The sequence below is a fragment of the Triticum aestivum genome, chromosome 6D, assembly GCF_018294505.1.
Source record: "Triticum aestivum cultivar Chinese Spring chromosome 6D, IWGSC CS RefSeq v2.1, whole genome shotgun sequence".
Classification (NCBI taxonomy): domain Eukaryota; kingdom Viridiplantae; phylum Streptophyta; class Magnoliopsida; order Poales; family Poaceae; genus Triticum; species Triticum aestivum.
Window position 1 is genome coordinate 489,492,733 of NC_057811.1, and position 19,946 is coordinate 489,512,678.

General features: G+C 44.2%; 1 pseudogene; it reads right to left on the minus strand.

Annotated features, from left to right (window-relative positions):
* Nucleotides 1-257: 257 nt before the first annotated feature.
* Nucleotides 258-354, minus strand: LOC123146601 (uncharacterized; annotated as a pseudogene).
* Nucleotides 355-19,946: the final 19,592 nt, after the last annotated feature.

The following is a 19,946-nucleotide window of genomic DNA, read 5'->3' on the forward strand; positions in this document are numbered from 1 at the left end:
ATCGTTGCCTCCTCCGTTGCCGTTGCCACGGCCTCCATTGCCGCGGCCACCGCCTCCATTGCCACAGCCTCCATTGCCGCGGCCACCTCCTCCGTTGCCACGGCCACCATTGCCACGGCCGCCTCTGCGACCGTAGCCACCACGGCCACGGGACACGGTGTTGGCCAAGGACTGAGAGGACTGGTTTCCTCCTTCAAACATGGCAAGACACTTTTCAAAAACGATCAGCTAGGAATAATGTTCAGCTACCTTGACGGGCTCGGTTCTTGCAGCGCAGATGGACGAGACGAACGAGATGTAGTCAAAGTCGAGTCCGGCGAGGATGTAGGAGACCATGTCATCATCGTCGAGCGGCTTCCCCGCTGAAGCCATCTCTTCGCCTAGCGCCTTCATGCGCCCGATGTATTCGGCGATGGTCGCGGTCCCCTTTTTGGTGGTGGAGAGGGCGATCCGCGTGTTGACGATTTTGGCCTGCTTTTGGGAGAGAAACATCTCCCTGATCGCGGTCCATGCCGCGGCGGCCTTGGTGCAGTGGGCGACTTGGATGATCACAGGAGCAGAGATTGAATTGAAGATAAAACTCAGCACCTGGGAGTCTTCCGCCAGAGCGATGTGATGCGCCGGATTTGGCACATCAGTGGGCTTGCCGTCCTTGTCGGCAAGCTTGGGCTCCGGGAACGGGTGGTCGGGGTTGAGGTGGTCGATCAGTTGGGCTCCGCGGATGGTGGCTAAGGCCTGCGCGCGCCAAACGAGATAGTTGCCGCGGTGAAGCTTGTCAGCAATGGGGATGAGGGCGTATGGAGCGGCGGCGGCGGTGCTGGAGCTAGCCATGACTACTAGGTTGGATGCGGTAGAGGAATTAGGCTCTGAATACCATGAAAGTTTGCGTGGAAGCGTATATAGCGAAGGACAGGTTACAAAGATACGGTAGTTAGGTCGTGGATTGATCCTCAAGAAACTATACAAGATATGAGGAGAAACCCTAACAACCTAACTACCAGATTACAACAAAAACACACACGCAATCTAGCCCTACCTACGGGTGAGTACGGTTTATACAATACCCTATACCCAAAGTACAATACTTTCTAACAGGCGACAGCGGGCAAACGGATGCGTGGACGACAGCCGTCAGGCTGCCGTGTCGCACGAGGCCGCTTAGTCGTTGAAGAGGCCGGGTAGTCGTGCCAGTATTGGAGTAGAGGCGTGCGAGGGTCGACGGGCGGCCGTGGGCGACGCAAATCAAGTTAGACTGCAAAACCAAAAATGAACGCCGATAAAGACGACCTGCGCGAGAAAAACCCTATCAATCGATCGGGGAAAAGGCTCTCTAAGGCAGCCGATCAACACGACCGACGGACGAACCGTAGGTACGGGCAGCGCGGCCCCCGGTGGCAACCATGGAGATCAACCGCCCCGGTGGCGGCGTGGTGCGGAAGCGCCGGTGGCGGCTAGGGTTTAACATCGCATAAGTACCAAGTGCAAAGGCAACTACCAAGCTTGTAACTGATACTAACATGAGCAAGTACACCGCTCGGCTACGAGAGTGTATCATCGGTGATCCAGAAAAAGCGGGAGAAATTGTAGCCATGACGGACGAAGCAAAGGCAAGTGCATTGGCGACCGTGAATGCATCGAAAGCATACCTTCCAGCAAGTGTTGGTGTGCCTCCATTAGTATGATCATCAGCTCTATAACCTCCAGGCATGGCGAAACTTGCACCGAAGTCACGGTAGCTATTAGGACCGAGCCAATACACAAACTTTGTGTCCCCTCTTTAACTCGATCCATTTTACGTGTTTCATCAATTTTTTCATAGCAATCTTGACGACCAATGCTCCTTTTAGCACCAACAAATTTGAGCATGTCACGTATTTTGGTTCCACTATTCTGCAATATCAGAATAAATAAAGGTTGAATGATGCAAATCTTAATTGTTCTCATTGACCTCCACCAATTTATTAAATAAAATAAGTGTCCATGTATACTACCTGGTTGCTATAGAGTCCTCCTTTGGGAATTTTGCGACCTGCTATATCTAGAGGAGTCGGTCTAGGGCGAGGGGAAGGTCGAACCCGCCGCGCCGCCGCCATCCCCGGGCGCAATGCGAGGGGGCCGGCGCTGGTGGTGGAAGGCTGTCGACGGCGACAAGGGTTACCCCCGTGTCGCCAGTTGCGGGCGACGCGGGAGCTACTAGTCCTGACGATGTTCTCTCGTACACACAGGATGGGTGGATTTGGCTGGAGCAAGAACGTTCACACAAGAGGTGATCTAGTGAGGAGAATAACAGAGGGCTAAAACAGCTTGCGGGGCGTCGATGGATGGGTTTGGTTGGGTTTAGGGCAGTGGAGCTGAGCTAGCTAAAACGATGGGGAACGTAGGAGAGCAGATAACCAGTCGTTCGCGGTGCGCTCAAGAGTCCAGGGCAGAGATGGGTGTGAGTGAGGAGCAGAGGAGGTGTGAACACGGCACACTTTGGTTCTTCTGGCGGAACGGACCCAGAGGCGACACGGCTTGCTGCTGCCTCGTGCTCAGCCTGCACCTTTGCACTACATGTAAGGTTGTTCATGAAATGGTATCTTCATCGCGGAGTTATTTTTATTAAAAATAATCATATTATGATGTGTCTTTTGTCATCATGAGGAGACAATAAAACATTTATTTTTCCAATGTAAATTGGCTTGTTGTATATGATCAGTCATCCAAATAGGGTCTGGCTTGTATCCTCTCTATATAGCGTTACTAATGTATTTGGCAACTGGTTACATGAGATTGATCACAGATTTAGAACTCTTCTCAGGATGAGAGCGCTTGCCATTATTTGGTTGCTTTAGCTATGTAGAAATGATAAGGTTTTTAACGATAAAAGTATTTCTCTGTTGCAGGTTACCAACAGATGTACCAGACTTTTCGCTTATGGTTCTCTCTACAACGCCTGGAGAATCGAGACCTGTTTATGAAGGTGTGTACACGATTTGAGGCTATGATGAGGGATACTTTTACCCAATATGGGTGGCAGCATTATCTTAGGATTGGTCCATCTCCACTTTAGGTGTTATACGTACTCTACATGTTTCTTTATATTCGCTTTTTTTACATTTGTGTGAGAAACCTTATTTGGCTACGTGCATTTTAATTATGCAAAGGCAGAGTGTAATACTTTTAAGTAATAAAGCGTTTCTTTTCGCTGCTGTTCATGGCAGACGATTTGACTTGGCCCTGCACCACCCTATAGCTATAGCTCGCCTGTTGGCTGCACTCGCTTGGACACACATCAATACACGGCCCAAGCGAGCCGCGTAGGCCCCAGGCGCAGATGCGTTGCGGTTGGCCGCTGCATCCTGAATGTTAGTTTGAAACGATCGCTGCACACCGGCCGGCACATGTCCGTCCGTCCCTCCGTGCAAGCGCCAGCCTCGGTCGGTATGCACAGGCGACTTGACGACGACGACGAGGACTTACTGTTACCACAGCTAGCTAGCTGGCCTCAGTGTGCAGCGCTCCCGGGTAGGGGAGCTAGCACTTACCCTCTTGTCAAATCAGCATTGAATCACGCCGGTCGGACGACAGCGAGATCAGAGACACAGGAAGCGACCGCACTAGGTTAAAGCAAAGGTTACAGGCGCCCAATTTGCGTGCAGTCGTCCATGTGCGGCGTGCTCCCAAACTTACTTTCGCATTTATTGGAAGAAAAATAGATCAAAACTAGTTGTCCTGTGAATACGGTGCAATATACTTGTTGTAATACTTCGTGCAACCGTTCTTAATTATATGTCGCTTTTCTGTATGTTCTGTTCATCTTCCCCTTTTCTTCTCAGCCGGTGCTTCTGTTCGTTCGGCTTTTTATCCATTATTCATGTTCACCTTCTCTCTTGGTCGATGTGCTGCATTGTCACGATGCAATACTCTTGCCTTTCCTGTCATATGCTTCCTTCCTTCCGCTCCTTTCATCGTCTTGTTTCTCAACTCGTTTTACATCCATCCAACTATTATCATCTTCCTGTTATGTTGCATTGTCATGGTTCTTTCGATTGCAAATTCATCGACTCTTTATTTCATGTCCTTACTGCGGTATGACAGATTATGACATCTTGCACATAATCCTCGTTCTATTTTGAATTTTTTTAGTTACATATACCACTGCAATTACATTGTTCCACTTCCAGCCGCACCGGTTCTTCTTCCATTTGATGTTTTTCTTTGTGGTAACCTATTCTTAAGTTACATTCTAGGAAACTTGCTTTTCATTTCTTTCTCTATCTTATTTCACTTTAACTCTTAAGTTTCTCCTCTGAAACTTCCCGAACAGAAAGAATCATGCCAAGTTTCTGTGCTTAAAACAAGGGCATTTGCTGAAATAACGATAAAGGATTACAAATATATTTAGAGAGTATTGTATCCTAGCAAATACATAGAACACGATGAGGTACCTTGAGTACATTTCAGAACATAACTAAATTAATGGGCAATTTTTTTTTCGAAAGGGGGATCTCCCCGGCCTCTGCATCAGAGTGATGCATACGGCCATCTTATTAAAGAAATAAAAGGTTCCAACAAGGTTCCAAAGTCTCCGACTGAAAAGTAATAAAAAGACAGCTCACACAGAGCTACAGAGGCTGGACACACAGACTAGCTAAGATAAGACGCCACAACCGGCTGGCTAAAGATAGATAGGTAAACTAATTTCCTATCCTATTACATGACCGCCATCCAAACCGGTTGAAGATATCCCGAGCTACCATCTCCCAGCGGATAGATCCAGTAACCAAATGCTCCCTGGCCTCCATCGGAGTGAGTAGCGACCATGAACGGATCACGGCCGTGGCTCGGAAAATAACCTGCAAAAAGTGAATACGTGATGTTCTGTTAAAAACCAAATCATTTCTGCAAGTCCAGATAGTCCACAACAAAGCGCAAACTCCAACACGAATATGTCTCGCTAATTCAGGCTCAATCCCAGTGAGCCATGTCCCAAATAACGTAGTGACAGAATTCGGTGGAGTAATATTAAAAGCAATGTGAACCGTCCGCCAAAGTACTCTGGCAAACGGGCAATCAAAAAAGAGATGCTTGATCGTCTCGTCCCGATCACAGAAGCTACACCTCGTAGGTCCTGTCCAATTACGCTTAATCAAGTTATCCTTGGTTAAAATAACCTGTTTATGGACGAACCACATAAACACTTTTATCTTCAAGGGAACTTTGACAGCCCAAACATGTTTGGAGGTAGGAATGGAGCTCGAATTAATTACATCAATATACATTGATTTAACCGTGAATACTCCAGACCTAGTCAGTTTCCAGCGTAATTCATCGGGTTGTTGAGAAAGATGGACATCCATTAGTCTCCGAACTAGACGGAGCCAATCTTCCCAACGATTGCCCACTAACGACCGTCTGAACTGAATATTAAGGGGGATGGATTGAAACACCGTAGCAACGAAAACCTCACGTCGTTGAACAATGCGATATAAAGACGGATATTGAATGGCCAAGGGTGTCTCGCCGAGCCAAGTATCCTCCCAGAAGCGTGTACTAGCGCCGTTGCCAATGACAACCTTTGTCCTATTAAACAAAGATTGTTTGACTTTCATCAGGCCTTTCCAGAAAGGCGAGTCAGTTGGCCTGACTGTTACCTGGGATAAGGACTTTGTCTGTAGGTACTTGCTGCAAAGGATTTGTGCCCACATGGCATCAGTCGCAAAAGAAAGCTTCCACAGCCACGTGCTAAGAAGACATCTGTTCTTAACTTCAAGATTCTCAATACCAAGACCCCCTTGGTCCTTCGGTCTACAGATGATATCCCATTTTGCAAGTCTGTATTTTCTTTTAGATCATCACCCTGCCAGAAGAAACGCGATCGATAAAAGTCCAGTCTTTTCCTAACACCTACTGGGACTTGAAAGAACGATAAGAGAAACATAGGCATACTCGTGAGCACCGAATTAATCAGAATTAATCGGCCTCCATATGACATGAGCTTGCCCTTCCAGCAACTCAGTTTCTTCTCAAACCGGTCTTCGATGCACTTCCATTCTCTATTGGTCAGCTTTCTATGGTGGATTGGAATACCTAGGTAAGAGAAAGGTAATTCCCCCAAGTCGCACCCAAACAATTGCCTATAAGCCTCCTGTTCGTCTTTGGCTCTACCAAAGCAGAACAGCTCGCTCTTATGAAAGTTAATTTTTAACCCGGTCAATTGTTCGAAGAGGCATAACACCAGCTTCATATTTCTCGCCTTGGCCAGGTCATGCTCCATAAAGATGATTGTATCATCAGCGTACTGAAGGATGGATACACCTCCATCAACCAGATGAGGTACCAAGCCACCCACTTGACCATTCTCCTTAGCCCTACCTATCAAGATGGCTAACATATCAACCACAATGTTAAACAAGATAGGGGACATCGGATCTCCTTGTCTAAGGCCTTTATGTGTCTGGAAGTAATGACCAATATCGTCATTCACTTTAATTCCCACACTCCCTTTTTGCGTAAATGATTCAACCTGGCGTCGTCAGGCTTCATCAAAACCTTTCATACGCAATGCCTGCTGGAGAAATGGCCATTTAACCTTATCATACGCTTTCTCGAAATCCACCTTAAAAATGACACCATCTAACTTCTTGGAGTGGATTTCATGGAGCGTTTCATGAAGGACGACCACCCCTTCAAGGATGTTCCTGTCCGGCATGAAGGCAGTTTGGGAGTGCTGCACCACAGAATGCGCAATCTGTGTGAGCCTATTAGTCCAGACCTTGGTGAATATTTTAAAACTAACATTGAGTAGGCAAATCGGCCTGAACTGCTCAATTCTCACAGCATCCGTCTTCTTAGGAAGCAGTGTGATAGTTCCAAAATTCAAGTGAAATAATTGAAGCTGTCCAGAGACAGATCCTGAAACATAGGTAGCAAATCCCCCTTAATAATATGCCAGCACTTCTTGTAGAACTCTACCGGAAATCCATCCGGTCCGGGAGCCTTATTATTTTTCAACTGTGCTATAGCATCAAACACCTCCTTCTCCGAAAACGGGGCAACCAGAATATCATTTTCAGCAGCCGAAAGTTGAGGCACATCCTTAGTTCTGGACTCATCGAGAGATACACAGCTATCCTCCGGAGGTCCAAATAACTGCCTATAATATTCGGTTATATATGTTTTTAGGTTATCCTGTCCTAAAATAGTGCCCTCATCTTGTTCAAGCTAGAATACTCTCTTCTTTCTGTGCTTACCATTAGCAATCAGATGAAAGAATTGAGTATTTGCGTCCACTTGGACCACTTTGCGAACCTTAGCCCGCAAAGCCCACTTCAATTCTTCTTCACGGAGAAGTTCTTTCAACCTCTTCTCTGCTTCAGTTTTAACCTGGAGCTCAGCAGGCATCAAAATCGTGGATTCGGCCTTGACGTCCAGATTCTGTATAAGAGAGAGAAGCCTGTCCTTCTCAATCTTATATATCCCACTAAGGTGCTTAGCCCAACCCCGTAAGAAGCTTCTCAAACTCCTAATCTTATTTTGCCAACGCTCGACCGCGGTCCTACCGCCTACACCCTTCGCCCATTCCCGAGCGATCAGGTCTAGGAACCCTTCGCGTTCGAACCAGGCCATCTCAAAAGAAAAGGTGTTTTTATTTCCCACGTGGTTCGGCTCCCCTGAGTCAACGAACAGGGGTGTGTGATCGGAAAAACCCCGGGAAAGAGCTTGAACCGTCACAAGCGGGAACTTCTGTTCCCACTCCACACTCGCAAGAACACGATCAAGCTTTTCGTACGTCGGGTTGGGCAAAGAGTTAGCCCAGGTGAACTTTCTACCAGAAAGCTGTATCTCCCTCAGATCCAGGCTTTCAATAATAGCACCATAAACCGCCACTAACGCCCAGTTGAAACCATCAACCTTAGACCTGACTCGAAACTTAACCGCGAAGTCGCCCATGACTACACTCCGGACTTCAAGCGAATCGCATCTCACACCCAGCAAGATACCACCCGATCTTCCTCGCGGAGGGAGGCAATGCCAATCAAAATCAACACCACCCGCAAGAGAGGAAAGGAACTGGGGCGCAAAGTTATCTCTACCAGTTTCCGATAGAGCAATAAAATCTAAACGATGCTCCAGAGAAGCCTCAGCAAGAAACCTTCTTTTAGCCAAGTCTTTCAGACCTCTGCTATTCCAAAAGATTCCTTTCATCACTCATCATGAAATTTTTTAGTAGTCCGAATCCTAGCACTCCTACGAACTGCAGAATCAGGGTAAATTTTCCGTTTCCACTTACGCTTGGGTTTGCTAGGTCCTGACTCCCGATCCTCATAACCGGGCTCAGCGGAACAAACAACTGCATTCTCTATGGGCATATCATCGTGCTCTGACTCATGATTGGATGGTGCTAAATCCACACACATATTGTTGAGCACGCTAACCCCTAATGCATCAATTTCATTGTCATTCATGGGTTTAACCGCTGCAAGATTACGAATAGTTTCTAAGGCACGCTCCGCCTCCAAATCTAACAAATCATTCACCGAACTGGAAATCTCACTATCTGTAGCCCCGAGAGAAACTCCCAATTGGTTTGCATTATTTATAATCTCCTCATTAGAAAAATGCAATAAAGAGTTAGATATGTTGACGGACATACCAGTAGAGAGTGCAGCATCCTGAAGCTTAGCCACCCTCTGAAGGGGAACGCAGCAGAAAACAAAAAATTTCCGACCTACACACTAGCCCAGGACCACTATGGAGACTGCATACATGGTTTGATCTTTTTCGTTACCGACTCGTAGCGCAGCGGGAAGTAGAGTCGATGACGATCGGCGGTGCAGATCCCCGCAGCTAGGATTTACAACCTCCCAACCGCGAGGATGTATACCCTCATCTGCTCCTCAGACAGCCCTCCAGGAGGCGGTCGAACAGCCCCCCGGACGGTGTCGCGGACAGCCCTTCGGGAGGACCTTCGAAACTCGAACGGTCACTCGGACAGCCCTTCCGGAGGACCTTCGAAACTCGGACGGTCACACGGACAGCCCTTCGGGAGGCACTCACGAACTAAGACCGAAACTACGATCTCTCTACAGAGTTGCACACATACGGTGTCATCTATCTGGCAGGGCTTCGCCGTCCAGAACTAGTTCCTGCCGGAACCCAGACAGCCTTACGGCTCTACGAAACTCTTTTCGTGGGAGGGAGAGAAGAAGCCAGATAATGCATGGCATGTGTATGAGAGCAAGGGATGAGTGTGGAGGGCTGCCCCTCCACCTCTATTTATAGGAAATCCCAAGGGGGTAGGGTAGTTTCACAAAAAACCCAAAATGCACATGAATGAAGTCCTTCCACAAGGACCTAGGAGTGAAACCAAGGAACAAGAGGGTCCCCAAGGGGGGATACCCCATGTGGCCGGCCACACCCCCATGAGGGGCCCAAAAAATGGCTCCTATCCATCCATGTCATCCCCAAGATCTTTTGGAGCAAAGCCCCAAAAGGTGGCTTTCCATAAAGTAACCATAAAGCTGATTTTCACTATTCACGACCACATTTTTCAGCGTCTGATCGAACTGAAAATATTTATGTGGGCTAAGAACATTTCCAGTACCCACTAAAATGATTTTCAACGCGTTCCGAAACAATTCCGGTTTTAGTGATTTTCATCTGCGAAACGCATCTGAAGTGGCTCCGGCAGCTCCGGAACATTTCCGGTTTTTATCTTAGAAAATTCCAAAAAGCTTCCAGAATGATTCTGGCATCCTCCAAGAATTATCAGGCATGTGCCGAAACCAATTTGACTTAATGGTGTATCCCGAAACAACTTTTCGGTATCATCGAAACTTATCCGATGACCTCTCTCTGCGGTACGATTCCGCTGTCCGAAACTTTTCGGTGTCCGAAACTTTTTCGGTGATTTTCTCTCAGACTCCCTGTCTAGAATTCAGCAGATAGATGACCCTTAAGCGTGTGACCCTATAGGTTCGGTGAAGTATAGACATGACCCGGAACCCCTTCCGATCAATGATCAACATCGGAGCCGTGGACACCCATATTGACCCCTATACCCACACGAATAAATATTCGAGTGAACCTCCAGTTGCCGTGTGCTATTCCTGTTGCTTCGCGATATGTTACAAATACCCGAGGTGAGACATGTTGGCATTCCCGTGGATCAACAACTTGTCCACTATGCTAGTTACCTCGTTACCGGTATTGTTCTCTTTTCTCGTTATCGTGTTCCGGCATCCCCGTGATCAAATCACAAAGTGTCTGGCCAGACGATGATGGATACCGTAACACCGAGAGGGCCCAGAGATATCTCTCCATCGTCGGAGGAGCAAATCCCAATCTTGAGCTATCAAGTTACTTGACACACTTTTCATTGAACCCGTAAGCCGCCGTAATAGCCATCCATTTACGGATGACGTTTAACAAACCCCAAAGTTCATGAAGCAAGCATGAAGAAACTCGATACTCTCATGGTCTAAGGAATCATGCAAACGTTAACCATCTCTGTGTTATGTACCAATAAACTTGTGACGAATGAATCTCATAGCATAACGTCAATCCGGGTCGATTCAACACAAATGTTCTCTTAACATTGTGCCCTCAAAGTTGCTGGCATAGACATGCCCATGACCAGGAAAACAGAATCATCATGCAACACTTGAGCTAGTCTTAGAGGCCAGACTAGGAATACTTCTTACCGTTTATTATTCCACACGTGCATTTGAGTCTTCCTCCGAGCCTCGTGGATATTGTAGACTCGAGAACCATTGCAGTTATAGCATGGAACATAAACATAATTATGAACTCGGAGATAAATAATATCATTTATTATTGCCTCTAGGGCATATCTCCTACAGACTCCCACTTGCACTAGAGTCAATAATCTAGCTTATGCTAATGCACTTCACACCTGTGGCACACCGGTGTAAATATGCTTCGCTTGTGGTATAGCCTGATGTCCAACGGATCTGACGACTTCAGTTCCGTGTGTATCTTTGCATGTCCTCGCATTTTCACGTTTTCACAAAATTCATATTTTGTGTGGACTTGGCTTTGTATGTATGTGAATCACAGGTCGAACCTGGATTCCTCAGACTGAGTTATGGAGCAACTACCTGCAGTAGTGTCCCATTGTCAAAAGCCATCTTGGAACTATACTAAGTTCATGAATGAACTATATGATTCAACATCTTCTTTGTCGCTTCTAAAGCGTCAACATACTTAGCCCTTGTTATAGAATTCGCCACAGTAACTAGTTTGAACAAATTCCAACTAACTGTGCCACCACATTGTGTGTTACACAAAACCCTTAATTTAAATCGAAAATCGCATGGAGAAAAGATGAAGACTCTATCGATGTAACATTTTACAACGAACTCTTCATGATCTCTGCTTGCGAGAAAACCATGTCATCAGTACTTACTCTAGTACTCTGTGACATCTTTCACCGTTGTCCCATGATCAGTAATTTGATCACTTTGGTATCCATACTCGCAACACCTTGGGAGTATCGGACATATCTGGTTGTTTTACATACCATGGAATACATGATTAATCCAAACACAAAATTGTGTGGAATTTGCATCATGTATTTTACTCATCAGTGTTTTGGGACACCGAGTCTTGCAAAAACTCTTTCCATGTGACTTTGGCAAGAATCACTCCTTGGCGTTTTAAATGCTAAAAGGTTTTAGCATCTTGTCAATATGTATTCATTGCTTAGCCCCATTAGGTAAATCTATCTCCATAGATCATCATGCCTAATATTGAGGCTATTTAGCCTAAGCACTTCATCGAAAAACTATTTTCAAATGAAGTCCTAATTTGTGTCAAGAAATTTATTTCCAATTACCAATGTGCCAAGCACATAAGGTTTTTAGAAATATTATTACGCTCCCACTTACTTTCTTGAATTACAAGCATCTTCGTTACCCATTGATGAAATCAAAACACCTTTGACCATTTCATCAAAACACGAAGATTCCAACTCCATTTTGCTTTCTTCTGTCCATTGCTGGAACTCTGAAGTTTGCATACCTACTAGCATCCTCTGGATCGACAAATTACTTTGGACTGTATCATATACAAGTCCTAGCTTTCATTTCCATCAGATGGAAATCCTTTTATCATCCACGTTTCATATCTCATGATTGAAATATGTATTAATTGCTAGTTCAACCCGAACCGACTTTAAGCATCACTACGATGAAAACAACCTCATCGTATTATTTCAACAAGTCGAGCTTTATGGATAAAACATTTTATCCGTATCAGTTTTAAGTTCCATAAATATTCGTTAGACTCTAAGTCTTCCGAAAGGTGTATCAAGGTTTTAATCTTGAATCACTTATATGGAAACTAACTCGGGTTGTATTGGAATTTTGCCAATTCCGGAGTCAGGGCCCATCAACACTTCCTTGTGTATCGTAGGTATAATGTTGTCTAACAACAATATCTCGTTTGCGCACCTGAGAGGTTTGCACGAGCCTTGCCTACGTGGTTCAGCTGCAAGTTCGACCGAAGTTCATACATTTTATTGTAGAGACTTCTGTATCAGTCGCAGTAGGAAACTCTGGAATTTCTTCCAAGGTCTCTTTCCTTTGGTCTGATGAAGATACTGTTTATCTCGTCGAGTTGCACTATTCTCCCACTCACCTTTTAGAAAGAACCATTCTCTTTAAAAGCACACCGTTTCGCGGCAAAACTATTTGCCTCGGTATAGTGAGGGAGGAATACCCAACATTTTGGTATAACCTACAAAGTAGCACTTGTCTGATTTGGAATAGGTTTGTAACCTTTTACACAAGCCCCATATTCCAAATGTTAAGAAAAGATATAACATGGTTGGGCGTACCATACCATGGCTTCATTTCAACAGACCCGATGTAGCTCTTTTCAGTGTAAAAGCCGCAGTCTCTAAAGCATCACTTTAAAAGGGATAATGGCAAATTTATTTATGTCATCTTTGACCTTACCATGTCATAAATGGTTTGATTACATCTCCACGGACTTTCCACTTGCAGTGGTGTTCCGGGAGGTGCAAGTTTATGAAACCTCTTTCACAACTCATCAGACATTCGCTAAACATGTAACTCAAATATTCCTTTGTGCAATCAAATTGCAGAAACATAATTTTCTTGTTACAATAACTTCTACTTCATTTTTGAGAACCTTTCGAATGATTTCAAAAGATCCAGACTTACGTCTCATCAAGTAAATATTCATATATCTACTTGAGTCATTTCTGAAGATAAATAAATCCACCACTAACAACACTTATCGGACTACACACATCAAATGTATGATCACTAATAAGTTTGTTGTTCGTTCCTTATGGCCTGTGAACGGTATTTTAGTCACTTCACTTTTCGGAGGAAAGTTGCAAGTGTCAGATGATTCAAAATCAAAAAGACTTCAAAATCCATCATAATGGAATTTTCCATGCGGGTTTCTCCAATGTGACCAAATGTAGTGCCACACTTGTGTGGTATTCTTTTAGTCTTGCGACATTTAGCGTCAGTGTTATGGATGTATCATATTATCCTCAATATTCATAACATACGTCCCATCGATGATGGAAGTATGGCCCTTATGTTATTCATAATATATAACAACAATTGTTCTTTTTATGAACAACTCTTTTGCAACAAACATTGTGCAATGGGCTAGAGTGTATGAAACTCTAAAATGAATTATGAAAGTAAACCCAGGGGTATTGTATTATTATCAATATTCATAACATACATCTCATTCATAATGAAAGTATGGCCCTTGTGTTATTCATAACATCGAACATAAAAAGTTCTCTTATGAACAACCTTCTTGCAAGATGCCTTATGAAATGGGATAGAGTTTGTAAAACTCTAAATGAATTATGAAAATAAATACAGACGGCAATACACCGATGGAAGGTATAGTAACATTTACTATGTTCCCTGTGTATACCTTAACCTCATTTCTAGCTAGTCTTTCAGGCCATAGTAGTTCTTACATCGAGTTGCAACAGAATGCAATCGAGCGGGCATTTTTGTGATGAACTCACAATACCCAAGAATTAGTGATTAACATGTTTAACCATAATTCGCAAGAACTATATCTTTGACCAGCCTTCTATACATCAAAAACTTGTATGACATTCATACATGAGCTGGATATTCCAGTCTTCTTTCCTTTTGCCTTTATACTTCTAGCAGTTTAACTTTTAGTATTTCTCCTACTCTCAGAGTGGCATTAGCCCCGGACTTCCTAGGCGTGTAAGTCATACTAACACCCTTTGGACACTTCCTTTCTCTTTAAGTTGTTGTTTTATTCACCTTTCATTATATGACAGGCGTTCTTCTGAATCCCTTTCCCAACAGTCAAATGCATAGTAAACACTTTTACTAATACTTGCAAACAAACATTGCTTTGTTTGTATCTGAAAATAATTTTCAGTTCCATGAATATCATATAACTATCCCAACTTTCGAAGTTTGGGTTTCATGGAAGCAAACATATTCCACTTGACCGTAACAGAATTCTAGCTTTTGGATCAAAGGACGAGAGTCACATGATCCATAGCATTAGCGGGAGGATACGGAAAGCATGCGATAGGACAAAGTCCTTCTCGGCACTTTTGAGGACAATCCTCATATTACGGTACCAATCGTAAAGTTTTAACCAGATATTTAACAGCTATTCAATTTTAACAGGGAAGGTGGAAACGCGAGCAATTATTCTACAACTATTTTGCATATAACACTTAGACAATGTTCATAATTAATTGCACTCAGAATTAAACATGTTAATTCAACAGTGCGCTCCCACTCAAATCAATATCTCTCAAAATTGATTGTGAGTGATACAAGACCCACATTTCAATTGTTCGCCATTGGTGTAACACCACTGATGACGAAAAATCTCAACCGGTAGGCCAACTTGCCAATCACATCTCTATGTGACTCTTGTTCATCTTTCGATGCGTGTGTTCCGAGCTCATGACGGTCATGCCTGAACGTCAAGACAACCAAGTGATCTCGCTGCGAGGTCTCAACTCACCCGCCTCACACTTCTCTAATCGTTCGTACCCGTGTGACACGGCGCACCCCGAAAAGATAGGTGCCGTGAAGGTGCTACACTTGGGAGAACACTAACTACTTGGTATTTTAAGTGAGAGATCACCCTAATAAAAGCGACTACTGCGCAATCAAGAAGGGTGCATCATAAGGGATACACATCTCAGGCAATTCATAATAGCATGATATGGTATAGCCCTTTCTGACGGAGAAGTCTTTCATTTCTTCGTCTTCGGCATTCGCGTCGGTGTTCACCTTCGCGAAGATTGCCACCACCTTGTCGATGCACCAGATAATATTGCTATCTCTATAGCTAACAAAATAATGCATTACAACAAGGTTGACACGCAGGTCATTAAAGTGCAATCATATGGCTCCAACCATCATGCCGAATCATGACACGCAGGTCATGTTAATCAAATTACATCATATAGTCATCTCATACATAATCGAATTAGTATGAGCACTGCTATACCACATCATATGCACATCCTGCAAAACCAAGTTAGACGCCTCTAATCGGTTTATGCAAAATTTATTTTACGTGGCTTCTAAGGTTTTGACTTAAACCGCAGCGACCAATGTTTTATCATCAAGTATGATTATTCAAGTTGCTAGATTAACATCTCGGGGTGTATGAAACACGGGATAATTAAATCTCGAGCCCCATACTAAACTTCGTCATACGCATAACCCCCGTGCAGATCATATCTGCAATGCCCTTTCATCTGCGAATTTCATCTTTCTTTTGACTACGGCAGAACCCAAAGAACTGATAGCACTTCCATGATCAATCAGGATCACGGATTGCCAGAACTTTGTCAAATTCCACCATGCTGTCTCGAGATTGAGCAAACGCAAATTCTAGGGAAGCAAGAAGAACCTCGGGTAACAGATTTCATCTGTCACCCGCATAAATAATTTTCAGCAATAGATCTCATCCACTACCTAATTATATTATGCAATACCCATACATCTCCATGTATTCTAGATCGAAACCTGCATCTACGCATAGCACGGCTCTTGATGCCACTGAAGGGGAACGCAGCAGAAAACAAAAATTTTCCGACCTACGCACTAGCCCAGGACCACTATGGAGACTGCATACATGGTTTGATCTTTTTCGTTGCCGACTCGTAGCGCAGCGGGAAGTAGAGTCGATGACGATCGGCGGTGCAGATCCCCGCAGCTAGGATTTACAACCTCCCAACCGCGAGGATGTATACCCTCATCTGCTCCTCTGACAGCCCTCCAGGAGGCGGTCAAACAGCCCCCCGGACGGTGTCGCGGACAGCCCTTCGGGAGGACCTTCGAAACTCGAACGGTCACTCGGACAGCCCTTCGGGAGGACCTTCGAAACTCGGACGGTCACATGGACAGCCCTTCGGGAGACACTCACGAAATAAGACCGAAACTACGATCTCTCTACAGAGTTGCACACATACGGTGTCATCTATCCGGCAGGGCTTCGCCGTCCAGAACTAGTTCCTGCCGGAACCCAGACAGCCTTACGGCTCTACGGAACTCTTTTCGTGGGAGGGAGAGAAGAAGCCAGATAATGCATGGCATGTGTATGAGAGCAAGGGATGAGTGTGGAGGGCTGCCCCTCCACCTCTATTTATAGGAAATCCCAAGGGGGTAGGGTAGTTTCACAAAAAACCCAAAATGCACATGAATGAAGTCCTTCCACAAGGACCTAGGAGTGAAACCAAGGAACAAGAGGGTCCCCAAGGGGGGATACCCCATGTGGCCGGCCACACCCCCATGAGGGGCCCAAAAATGGCTCCTATCCATCCATGTCATCCCCAAGATCTTTTGGAGCAAAGCCCCAAAAGGTGGCTTTCCATAAAGTAACCATAAAGCTGATTTTCACTATTCACGACGACATTTTTCAGCGTCTGATCGAACTGAAAATATTTATGTGGGCTAAGAACATTTCCAGTACCCACTAAAATGGTTTTCAACGCGTTCCGAAACAATTCCGGTTTTAGTGATTTTCATCTGCGAAACGCATCTGAAGTGGCTCCGGCAGCTCCGGAACATTTCCGGTTTTTATCTTAGAAAATTCCAAAAAGCTTCCAGAATGATTCTGGCATCCTCCAAGAATTATCAGGCATGTGCCGAAACCAATTTGACTTAATGGTGTATCCCGAAACAAATTTTCGGTATCATCGAAACTTATCCGATGACCTCTCTCTGCGGTACGATTCCGCTGTCCGAAACTTTTCGGTGTCCGAAACTTTTTCGGTGATTTTCTCTCAGACTCCCTGTCTAGTATTCAGCAGATAGATGACCCTTAAGCGTGTGACCCTATAGGTTCGGTGAAGTATAGACATGACCCGGAACCCCTTCCGATCAATGATCAACATCGGAGCCGTGGACACCCATATTGACCCCTATACCCACACGAATAAATATTTGAGTGAACCTCCAGTTGCCGTGTGCTATTCCTGTTGCTTCGCGATATGTTACAAATACCCGAGGTGAGACATGTTGGCATTCCCGTGGATCAACAACTTGTCCACTATGCTAGTTACCTCGTTACCGGTATTGTTCTCTTTTCTCGTTATCGTGTTCCGGCATCCCCGTGATCAAATCACAAAGTGTCTGGCCAGACGATGATGGATACCATAACACCGAGAGGGCCCAGAGATATCTCTCCATCGTCGGAGGAGCAAATCCCAATCTTGAGCTATCAAGTTACTTGACACACTTTTCCATGAACCCGTAAGCCGCTGTAATAGCCATCCATTTACGGATGACGTTTAACAAACCCCAAAGTTCATGAAGCAAGCATGAAGAAACTCGATACTCTCATGGTCTAAGGAATCATGCAAACGTTAACCATCTCTGTGTTATGTACCAATAAACTTGTGACGAATGAATCTCATAGCATAACGTCAATCCGGGTCGATTCAACACAAATGTTCTCTTAACATTGTGCCCTCAAAGTTGCTGGCATAGACATGCCCATGACTAGGAAAACAGAATCATCATGCAACACTTGAGCTAGTCTTAGAGGCCAGACTAGGAATACTTCTTACCGTTTATTATTCCACACGTGCATTTGAGTCTTCCTCCGAGCCTCGTGGATATTGTAGACTCGAGAATCATTGCAGTTATAGCATGGAACATAAACATAATTATGAACTCGGAGATAAATAATATTATTTATTATTGCCTCTAGGGCATATCTCCTACACCCTCATGGCACATCGCTGCTGAATGTCGTCCACTTCCGGCTGTGTCTGGAGACGGGCACTTACCCGTCGTCCCTCAGACATCGGATCCGGTATCCCACCGAACGCAATCACCTCCTCCCGAATTAATGGGAAAATGGATTCAGGAAAGAATATTCTAGCATAACGACATAGGCCTGGACAACCATGTTGCATGATGAATATCATCTTCTCTTCTGTGCAATTTTTTATTCGCTTTGGTTTAGTACTTCTGGACAACTGTTAATGATTAGACGTCGTATTCAAAAAATAAATAAATTATTAGACGTCTGTCCACAGAACATGTCTATGTGTCTGTGAAGTTCATATCAGGATGCAGAATAATCGTCATTTCAGTTGGTTCAACTTGCAGATTGAATAGTATAGTATACGAAAATATCGGTTTCAAGAATAGAAGACTCGGTTGTTTCTGTTGCATGAAAATATATATGTGTAAATCTCAAATTCAGCTACCACAATGATACAAAAGGTGAGAGTTATAAAATAGTGCAAATCATTACATAATTTGTATGGACACAACGATAAGTGCAAAGACACATGTATGCAATGAAATATATAGAAAAAGAAATTTTAAAATGTATAATCAGTACATTGAATAGTTTAGAAAAGGAAAATATATATTGAACTGATGAGAAAAAATTTGTAGTGCTGAACAAATTAGGAAAAACATGATGGATGCAGATGTTGGTCACTAAATAATAAAGCGACAATTGGTTAAAACTTACATTCTTCTTATGCAAGGTTCTGCAAACAAGAGGGAGAAGGCATTGTGGTTCAAAACGTTGTCATTTTTACAGAAGCCTCTTAAGCATGGTTCTACAAGTGTCATTCTACACGTAGTTCTCATATTGTATATATCCCTAAACAATACTACATGATGCGCCATTACTATCTGAGCCATACAAAAAATTCAGCAAATGCACCCCCCTTGGACCGCCTTTTCAGTTTAAAAATAAAAATAAAAGAAAATGATAGAAATGTCAAAAAAATAAAAGAAAATAAGATTCCCATGTGATATGTGGTCTAGTTGTTAGCAAAATTTACAAACATGAATTTTCTACTTTTTTGCAAAATTTCTCGAGAAGTAAAATGGGCATAACTTTTGCATACGAACTCCGATGAAAAAGTTTTTTATATGAAAAATCATCTACTCGAAAAGTTACATCCGAATTGAACTGGGGGAACCCTGTTCAAGATTTTCAAAATCCCCAAAAGCCTAGCAGAAAAAAAGTTACGGGACTTTTAAGATCTGGAGAGGCAAAAAAATTCAAAAACAATCAAACTCAGTAATGGCGCACCTGCCCATGGTGCGCCATTGCTATCTTCCCGCCTTCAAAATTCAAACTATATCAAAAAAATAAAAAAAAAGTTCGTAATGGCGCACCGGCCCACGGTGGGCCATTACTATCTCCCCGCCTTCAAAATTCAAAATAAATAAAATAAATAAATAAAAGTTAGTAATGGCGCACCTGCCCACGGTGCGCCATTACTATGCCGTATATATGGCTGGGCAGGGTCCTCTCCTCCTTACCTCTTCATTGTTCTCCTCCACTCCACCTCTCCTCCACTCCATCTCCTCCTCTCCTTCACTCCATCTCCCCTTCTCTCCTCCACCATACTCCCCTCCTCCTCTCCGGCGACCTCCTCCTCCTCCTCTCCGGCG